Source organism: Lepidochelys kempii, chromosome 1 (assembly GCF_965140265.1).
Source record: "Lepidochelys kempii isolate rLepKem1 chromosome 1, rLepKem1.hap2, whole genome shotgun sequence".
Taxonomy (NCBI): domain Eukaryota; kingdom Metazoa; phylum Chordata; order Testudines; family Cheloniidae; genus Lepidochelys; species Lepidochelys kempii.
Genome location: NC_133256.1, coordinates 209,480,261 through 209,490,461, shown reverse-complemented (window position 1 = coordinate 209,490,461; position 10,201 = coordinate 209,480,261). Strand labels below are relative to the sequence as shown.

The following is a 10,201-nucleotide window of genomic DNA, read 5'->3' as shown; positions in this document are numbered from 1 at the left end:
TTTACTGATTTCCCAGGCCACCTACTTCAAAAAAGGGACGATCCTGTGAAAACCTGGGCAGGTGGCAACCTTACCCACAGAGCCAAGATCTTTAGTCTAAACTAAACCAATGTAATGAACCCCCATTCACCAAAACTCCTCTCCCGAACAACAGAGACAGATATCAACCCACTCCCAGAGTAGGAAATAGAACTCAGGCGTCCTGACACCTAGTCATGGAGTCACAAAGGTTAGGGCCAGAAGGGCCCACCAGATCATCTTCTGTATATCACAGGTCACCAACACCACCCAGCACCTGCAGACTAAACTAAATAACCAAAATTAGACAAAAATATTACAGTCCACAGGAGAGCAGACTATTTTTGCCACAGGCAGAGATTAGGAGGGAGTGGGACCAAGGTGCACAACTGCCTGGTTTCTCTGCAGTGTCAGGGAAATGATTAAATGGCACATGCCCAGGTAATTCTGGCAAGTGACCTGCACACAGGGCCGTCTTTAGGCATTCGCAGAATATGCAGCTGCGTAGGGCACCACGTAATTTGGGGCACCAAATTTCTTGGTGCCCTAGGCAGCTGCATACTGCATATACGGCGCTGGCTCCAGCGGCCAGCCTCATCCCCCAGCCAGCCCCCCTGCTCCGCACCCGCCCTGTCCCCACTCGACCTCTTCCCCCAAGCCCCCTCCCCCGAGCGATGCCGCCGCCGGGATTAGCGGGGGTACTGGAACCCGTAGGAGGGGTCAGACCCGCCCCTGCACTCGGCGGCGGCGGCAGGAAGCAGAGCGACCCGGTTCCAGTCCGCACCGCTTTGCCAGCTCCCAGTCGCATTGCTCCGCTTCCCGCCGCCGCCGCTGGTGAGTGTGGGGGCGGGTCTCTGACCCCTTCCTCCAAGCTCCCTCCTCTAGCGACAGGGGTGGGAGCTGGGGGAGCGAAGCAGGCTGGGTCTGGGTCACTCTGCTTCCCGCTGCCACCGGTGACTGGGGGGCGGGCCCAACTCTTGCTGCTAGCGCTAGGCCCCCCGCTAAACCCCCGTGCTGCCCTGGGCCTCCCTGCCCCCCACAACTCCTGCTGCTGGGGCCCTGCAGCCCTTAAACGCAGCCTCCCCGCCCCGCGGAGGGGACGGCCCCCCAGCAGAGCGGCCGGTCTGTCCACGGGGGGGTGCAGGTGCTGGGGCTGCGGTAGGGCACCACCATTGGTAGGGACAGCCCTGCCTGAACTGCACACACGCCACAGAGGAAGGCAAAAACAAAAAACCCCAAGGTCACTGCCAATCTGACCTGGGGGAAAATTCCTTCCTGTGTAAGGCTGAGGTCTTTTCCTGCAGCCATATTAGGAGAGCAGTAGCCATGAGCCAAGAAGCACTAAGTCACATCCTCACATTCCATCTAAATTACATTAAAACAATGTAATATTGGGCTGTTAAGAAGGCGATCCTGTCCTAATAGCAACCACCATCACCAAATAAAGAAACAGATCTTAAGAAGAAAAGGAGTACTTGTGGCGCCTTAGAGACTAACAAATTTATTTGAGCATAAGCTTTTGTGAGCTACATCTGATGAACTGAGCTGTAGCTCACGAAAGTTTATGCTCAAATAAATTTGTTAGTCTCTAAGGTGCCACAAGTACTCCTTTTCTTTCTGCGGATACAGATTAACGTGGCTGCTACTCTGAAACAGATCATAAGAAGGTTAATTCTATGATTCTAAGGAAAACTTTGATAGCATTCTGTAGCAAGAAATCACTTATAGAATATCAGGGTTGGAAGGGACCTCAGGAGGTCATCTAGTCCAACCCCCTGCTCAAAGCAGGACCAATCCCCAACTAAATCATCATCAACAGTGGTGGTTGCAAAATCCCAACTTCTTTATTGTTTTGTCTTTATGGTCCCCACTTCTCTATTGTCTGTATGATCTCTATCTGGTTCTTTGATTGTTTCTTTCTGTTACATAACTAATTTTGCTAGGTATAAATCAACTATGGCAGTGGGGTATCATTGGTTAAAGAATTGTTTTACAATATGTTAGGATTGGTTGGAAATTTGTTTAGTAATATTTAATAAAATGATTGGTTAAGATATAGCTAAGCAGGACTCAAATTTCACTGTATAAACTGAGGTCCAAAAGGAAGTTCTTTGGAACCAACTCCAGGACACAGCCCCAGGATCAGAGCTGCCAGACCTCAACATCCTGCCAATCACACTATGCAGAAGCTGGAGTCCCCGGATGACCTGATCCTGACTGGCCAGCAGGAAAAGTTCATCCGCCTTATTGGGAGTGGTGAGCATTGTATGCTTAGCGTGTGTGTTCTGCTTTGGTGACTGTTAATAAATAGAGGTTAAGGATATTCCTGTGTAAGGCTCTTTCACTGGTAAAAGACCCCCTATACTCGTAGAGCCCTAAGTCCACAGGGAATTGGTGTTATACCCTGTACCCACGGAGAGGTAGATCCCGGAGCCCATGGAGGGGTAAAGTTGGGTGCCTTATACCAGGAGCCCTAGGAACTGGGAAAAGGTTAGGGTGCCTAAATTAACTGGGTTATGCCTTGAGCCCACGGAAGGGTAAAGGTGAGTGCCCTAGAGTGTGTGTAACAGAGAGTTTTGTGCGGGTAACACCTGACCCCACAATATGATGATCATTTAGACCCTGAGCATGTGAGGAAGAACCAGGGAATCAAGCATTTGAGAGAGAGGAATGCTTGGTACCACCTCAAAGCCCTGACCACCTGCCAAATGTCCCATCTTAGCCATGACTATCCCTGATGCTTTGGAAGAAAGAGATTAAAAAAAATCCATCCCAGAAAACATGAGAGGGAGGGTCAATCTCTTCCTGACCCTGCCAGTGGCCAGTTAAAATCCTGAAGCAGGAGTTTTAGGGCGATAAGAGAGAAATCAGACGTGAGCCCTAGGGATCTTGAGACTCCTTCCCTCCCCCCATTACAAGTAATGCCATCATATGATCACATTCTTAATTTGTCCATCACTCTCTTAAACTGATTAAGAAAAGGAGTACTTGTGGCACCTTAGAGACTAACCAATTTATTTGAGCATGAGCTTTCGTGAGCTACAGCTCACTTCATCGGATCCAATGAAGTGAGCTGTAGCTCACGAAGCTCATGCTCAAATAAATTGGTTAGTCTCTAAGGTGCCACAAGTACTCCTTTTCTTTTTGCGAATACAGACTAACACAGCTGTTACTCTGAAACCTGTCATTAAACTGATTAAGTTGTTTACTCCTAAAACTCCTGTTGGGAGGCTACATTTGTAACGGTTAGACCCCTCCATCCACAAGGTCATAGAATAGTAGAATACCAGGATTGGAAGGGACCTCAGAAGATCATCTAGTCCAACCCCCTGCTCAAAGCAGGACCAATCCCCAATTTTTGCCCCCAGATCCCTAAATGGCCTCCTCAAGGATTGAACTCACAACCCTGGGTTTAGCAGGTCAATGCTCAACCACTGAGCTATCCCTCTCATAACATCAGGAACGCATTACTGGCTCCCAGTCATAGGTATAACTATTTAGGTTTAGGTTTGGTTTATAAAAGCCATAGTATGGACACAGTTACACTGGTATAAAGATGATTTATATCTGTAATAGTTATTTCCCTTTTTGTATAGTATAAAGCAACTCTATACTAAGGGTATGTCTACACTGCCCTCATTACTGCAAGGCAGCACTATGACATTGGGAGTGTAGATATGCTTTATCGCCGGGGGACAGCTCTCCTGGTGATAAAAAACCCCCACTCCGAACAAATCACTGTCTATACTGGTGCTTTTCAGCACTAAAACTTTTGTCACTTGGGGGGTGTTTTTTCACACCCCTGAACGACTAAAGTTTTAGCGCTGAAAGTGGCAATGTAGACACAGCCTAATGTAACTGCATGCACAGTAAAAGGGTTGTACAACTTTAGCAATACTGGTACGTAGTTAAATTGGTACAACTTTCTAATGTTGAAAGGCTCAAGTTCCCTCTGATCTGGCTCACTAGATCCTACTCCCTATAGTAAAATATATTTACTTGCAGTATGAAAAGGAGTACTTGTGGCACCTTAGAGATTAACCAATTTATTTGAGCATGAGCTTTCGTGAGCTACAGCTCACTTCATCAGATGCATGCCGTGGAAACTACAGCAGACTTTATATATACACAGAGAATATGAAAAAATACCTCCTCCCACCCCATTGTCCAGCTGGTAATAGCTTATCTAAAGTGATCATCAGGTGGGCCATTTCCAGCACAAATCCAGGTTTTCTCACCCTCCACCCCCCCACACAAATTCACTCTCCTGCTGGTGATAGCCCATCCAAAATGACAACTCTTTACACAATGTGCATGATAATAAAGTTGGGCCATTTCCTGCACAAATCCAGGTTCTCTCACCCCCTCACCCCCCTCCCAAAAACCACACACACAAACTCACTATCCTGCTGGTAATAGCTCATCCACAGTGACCATTCTCCCTACAATGTGCATAATTAAGGTGGGCCATTTCCAGCACAAATCCAGGTTTTCTCACATCCTCCCCACCCCCATACACACACAAACTCACTCTCCTGCTGGTAATAGCTCATCCAAACTGACCACTCTCCAAGTTTAAATCCAAGTTAAACCAGAACATCTGGGGGGGGGGGGGGGGGGGGGTAGGAAAAACAAGAGGAAATAGGCTACCTTGCATAATGACTTAGCCACTCCCAGTCTCTATTTAAGCCTAAATTAATAGTATCCAATTTGCAAATGAATTCCAATTCAGCAGTTTCTCGCTGGAGTCTGGATTTGAAGTTTTTTTGTTTTAAGATAGCGACCTTCATGTCTGTGATTGCGTGACCAGAGAGATTGAAGTGTTCTCCGACTGGTTTATGAATGTTATAATTCTTGACATCTGATTTGTGTCCATTTATTCTTTTACGTAGAGACTGTCCAGTTTGACCAATGTACATGGCAGAGGGGCATTGCTGGCACATGATGGCATATATCACATTGGTGGGTGTGCAGGTATACGAGCCTCTGATAGTGTGGCTGATGTTATTAGGCCCTGTGATGGTGTCCCCTGAATAGATATGTGGGCACAATTGGCAATGGGCTTTGTTGCAAGGATAAGTTCCTGGGTTAGTGGTTCTGTTGTGTGGTATGTGGTTGTTGGTGAGTATTTGCTTCAGGTTGCGGGGCTATCTGTAGGCAAGGACTGGCCTGTCTCCCAAGATTTGTGAGAGTGTTGGGTCATCCTTTAGGATAGGTTGTAGATCCTTAATAATGCGTTGGAGGGGTTTTAGTTGGGGGCTGAAGGTGACGGCTAGTGGCGTTCTGTTATTTTCTTTGTTAGGCCTGTCCTGTAGTAGGTAACTTCTGGGAACTCTTCTGGCTCTATCAATCTGTTTCTTTACTTCTGCAGGTGGGTATTGTAGTTGTAAGAAAGCTTGACAGAGATCTTGTAGGTGTTTGTCTCTGTCTGAGGGGTTGGAGCAAATGCGGTTGTATCGCAGAACTTGGCTGTAGACGATGGATCGTGTGGTGTGGTCAGGGTGAAAGCTGGAGGCATGCAGGTAGGAATAGCGGTCAGTAGGTTTCCGGTATAGGGTGGTGTTTATGTGACCATTGTTTATTAGCACTGTAGTGTCCAGGAAGTGGATCTCTTGTGTGGACTGGACCAGGCTGAGGTTGGTGGTGGGATGGAAATTGTTGAAATCATGGTGGAATTCCTCAAGGGCTTCTTTTCCATGGGTCCAGATGATGAAGATGTCATCAATATAGCGCAAGTAGAGTAGGGGCTTTAGGGGACGAGAGCTGAGGAAGCGTTGTTCTAAATCAGCCATAAAAATGTTGGCATACTGTGGGGCCATGCGGGTACCCATAGCAGTGCCGCTGATCTGAAGGTATACATTGTCCCCAAATGTGAAATAGTTATGGGTAAGGACAAAGTCACAAAGTTCAGCCACCAGGTTAGCCGTGACATTATCGGGGATAGTGTTCCTGACGGCTTGTAGTCCATCTTTGTGTGGAATGTTGGTGTAGAGGGCTTCTACATCCATAGTGGCCAGGATGGTGTTATCAGGAAGATCACCGATGGATTGAAGTTTCCTTAGGAAGTCAGTGGTGTCTCGAAGGTAGCTGGGAGTGCTGGTAGCGTAGGGCCTGAGGAGGGAGTCTACATAGCCAGACAATCCTGCTGTCAGGGTGCCAATGCCTGAGATGATGGGGCGCCCAGGATTTCCAGGTTTATGGATCTTGGGTAGTAGATAGAATATCCCAGGTCGGGGTTCCAGGGGTGTGTCTGTGCGGATTTGATCTTGTGCTTTTTCAGGAAGTTTCTTGAGCAAATGCTGTAGTTGCTTTTGGTAACTCTCAGTGGGATCATAGGGTAATGGCTTGTAGAAACTCGTGTTGGAGAGCTGCCGAGCAGCCTCTTGTTCATATTCCGACCTATTCATGATGACAACAGCACCTCCTTTGTCAGCCTTTTTGATTATGATGTCAGAGTTGTTTCTGAGGCTGTGGATGGCATTGTGTTCTGCACGGCTGAGGTTATGGGGCAAGTGATGCTGCTTTTCCACAATTTCAGCCCGTGCACGTCGGCGGAAGCACTCTATGTAGAAGTCCAGTCTGCTGTTTCGACCTTCAGGAGGAGTCCACCTAGAATCCCTCTTTCTGTAGTGTTGGTAGGGAGGTCTCTGTGGATTAGTATGTTGTTCAGAGGTATTTTGGAAATATTCCTTGAGTCGGAGACGTCGACTGGACACTACAGTGCTCATAAACAATGGTCACATAAACACCACCCTATACCGGAAACCTACTGACCGCTATTCCTACCTGCATGCCTCCAGCTTTCACCCTGACCACACCACACGATCCATCGTCTACAGCCAAGCTCTGCGATACAACCGCATTTGCTCCAACCCCTCAGACAGAGACAAACACCTACAAGATCTCTGTCAAGCTTTCTTACAACTACAATACCCACCTGCAGAAGTAAAGAAACAGATTGATAGAGCCAGAAGAGTTCCCAGAAGTTACCTACTACAGGACAGGCCTAACAAAGAAAATAACAGAACGCCACTAGCCGTCACCTTCAGCCCCCAACTAAAACCCCTCCAACGCATTATTAAGGATCTACAACCTATCCTAAAGGATGACCCAACACTCTCACAAATCTTGGGAGACAGGCCAGTCCTTGCCTACAGATAGCCCCGCAACCTGAAGCAAATACTCACCAACAACCACATACCACACAACAGAACCACTAACCCAGGAACTTATCCTTGTAACAAAGCCCATTGCCAATTGTGCCCACATATCTATTCAGGGGACACCATCACAGGGCCTAATAACATCAGCCACACTATCAGAGGCTCGTTCACCTGCACATCCACCAATGTGATATATGCCATCATGTGCCAGCAATGCCCCTCTGCCATGTACATTGGTCAAACTGGACAGTCTCTACGTAAAAGAATAAATGGACACAAATCAGATGTCAAGAATTATAACATTCATAAACCAGTCGGAGAACACTTCAATCTCTCTGGTCACGCAATCACAGACATGAAGGTCGCTATCTTAAAACAAAAAAACTTCAAATCCAGACTCCAGCGAGAAACTGCTGAATTGGAATTCATTTGCAAATTGGATACTATTAATTTAGGCTTAAATAGAGACTGGGAGTGGCTAAGTCATTATGCAAGGTAGCCTATTTCCTCTTGTTTTTCCTACCCCCCCCCCCCCAGATGTTCTGGTTTAACTTGGATTTAAACTTGGAGAGTGGTCAGTTTGGATGAGCTATTACCAGCAGGAGAGTGAGTTTGTGTGTGTATGGGGGTGGGGAGGATGTGAGAAAACCTGGATTTGTGCTGGAAATGGCCCACCTTAATTATGCACATTGTAGGGAGAATGGTCACTGTGGATGAGCTATTACCAGCAGGATAGTGAGTTTGTGTGTGTGGTTTTTGGGAGGGGGGTGAGGGGGTGAGAGAACCTGGATTTGTGCAGGAAATGGCCCAACTTTATTATCATGCACATTGTGTAAAGAGTTGTCATTTTGGATGGGCTATCACCAGCAGGAGAGTGAATTTGTGTGGGGGGGTGGAGGGTGAGAAAACCTGGATTTGTGCTGGAAATGGCCCACCTGATGATCACTTTAGATAAGCTATTACCAGCTGGACAATGGGGTGGGAGGAGGTATTTTTTCATATTCTCTGTGTATATATAAAGTCTGCTGCAGTTTCCACGGCATGCATCTGATGAAGTGAGCTGTAGCTCACGAAAGCTCATGCTCAAATAAATTGGTTAGTCTCTAAGGTGCCACAAGTACTCCTTTTCTTTTTGCGAATACAGACTAACACGGCTGTTACTCTGATACTTGCAGTATATTATTCAGCCACTAGATGTCTCTGTGTGCTGTATACAGTTCCAGAAAGGGAGCAGTCCTGGTAAATAAGGGAGACAAAGTTGGGACTGAAATTAATATACAAGCCCGTTTGTGTCTGTAGTTGTTTTCTTTACAAAATACCTCCTTTTGAAAAAGGATTGTGATTCCATATATTATGATACACCCTGCCCACAGGTGGGAACGGAACTCACTTGGAGCTCCTCACCCCCAGGGAATGCCTACACTAGATTTTTACATCAAATTAATTGATTGCCAGTTATATTGAGGTAATTAACACATTTGTAAGGGCTAATCTGGACACTCTACAAATGTACCTTCAAGGACAAAAATATTTGTGGTTTAATTTAGGATATGGGCAAAAATAGTGTTTTTCTATTGTGTTAGCTCAATTGAGTTAGCTTAACATGATTAACATGTTGCATCCGATGAAGTGAGCAGTAGCTCATGAAAGCTTACGCTCAAATAAATTGGTTAGTCTCTAAGGTGCCACTAGGACTCCTTTTTTTTTTGCGAATACAGACTAACACGGCTGCTACTCTGAAACTTAACATGATTAGAAAGCCCAGTTAAGGGCTTTCACTAGGCCATGTCTGTGATAGAAAAAAGGTGTGTTTTTACAATGAACAAGCTAATGGACATAGCTATCTCACTGTAAACTCCTAATGTAGACAAGGCAAGTGAGTGGGGCTCTTTTGAGCATCACACTGGACTCATGCTGGGCCAGTTTATTGGGGAAAGGCTGTGAATCTGTGGTACTGGAGTTAACAGTTTCCTGACACTCTCCCCACAGTAGTGTGGAATATAGAGAGAACAGGGTTTCTAGGAAGACAAAAAGGGATGGGGAAGGGCTGTCAGTGGTCAGATTACAAGGCAGAATTAACAAGAGATCTCTGTCTCTTATTTCTGTTTCTGTATTTGGGCCTAATTCACCATTGCTTTACATCTTGTGCAGTCCCTTCCACCAACACAAAGTGAATACATAGCGGGTATAGAATGTAGGATTTGCAACATTTTATAACTCTCTCCCCTTCCCCATCTCCTGCTCCTTCCATCTCAGGTTTTATCTCTCTATTGATCCGTTTCTCTCACACTCTCTGATACGCTTGCTGCCTTTCATTATTAGTCAGATAAAGCCAGGAAGCTCCATCATCCTAGCTACGTGATCCTGTCTCTATCCTAGCTCTGCATCCCTACCCCTCACTCATTTCATCTGCTAGATTGTACTGCTGCCTTTCTGCTTCGATTTCATGCAGCTGTGAGCCTAAAACAAGGAAGAGGCCTGTGGAAGTCTCCTGTGTAATCCAGACTCTGAGATGCCCTCGAGCTGAGGTTCCCACTGTCTCCCCAAAAACACTCATTCTAATCTCTCACAAAAACTCTCCCACAACCTCACCATAGCACAATAAAGCATAGCTTTCCTCTACCTTTAGGCCCTAATCTAGTGTGGTCAAGTTTTGTGATATTTGGTGTTTTTCTTAAAGCCCCAGCTCCTGGAGCGGTGAGAAATTCAGCTTTCATTTTCTGAAAAAGTAAGTTTCTACCCTCATGGCTACTGAGGAAAGCTGGAAATATGATTTCAGTGTAATCTAAAACTGGAAGGCAAAGAAAAGGAATCCAAAATTTATTATTTTAAAAAAATCTCTCATATTCTAGGTCATATTCTAGGCCAATCTCATTATTTTGGGTCCTGACTCATGATTTTTGAATGCTGGGGGCTGACAAATGCTTCCAGCCCTAGCTCTAAAACCCATCCCCTCACTGCGCCCTAACCATAGCCCCCCACCCAGGAAACCCCACTCCCCTCTCCCCCTAACTTCATCC

At 46.2% G+C, this 10,201-nt stretch overlaps 1 protein-coding gene across 5 annotated transcripts in view; it reads left to right on the top strand.

Annotated features, from left to right (window-relative positions):
* Positions 1-758: 758 nt before the first annotated feature.
* PIANP (PILR alpha associated neural protein) overlaps positions 759-10,201 on the top strand; it is a 41,381-nt gene continuing 31,938 nt past the window's right edge. For 3 of the 5 annotated variants that reach the window (XM_073311514.1, XM_073311494.1, XM_073311485.1), the window contains exon 1: positions 1,624-2,274. The gene's annotated coding sequence lies outside the window, so the exon portion shown is untranslated. Of the gene's footprint in view, positions 853-1,623; positions 2,275-10,201 lie in introns of those variants that run through there. The other 2 variants (XM_073311522.1, XM_073311503.1) reach the window with 2 other exon arrangements.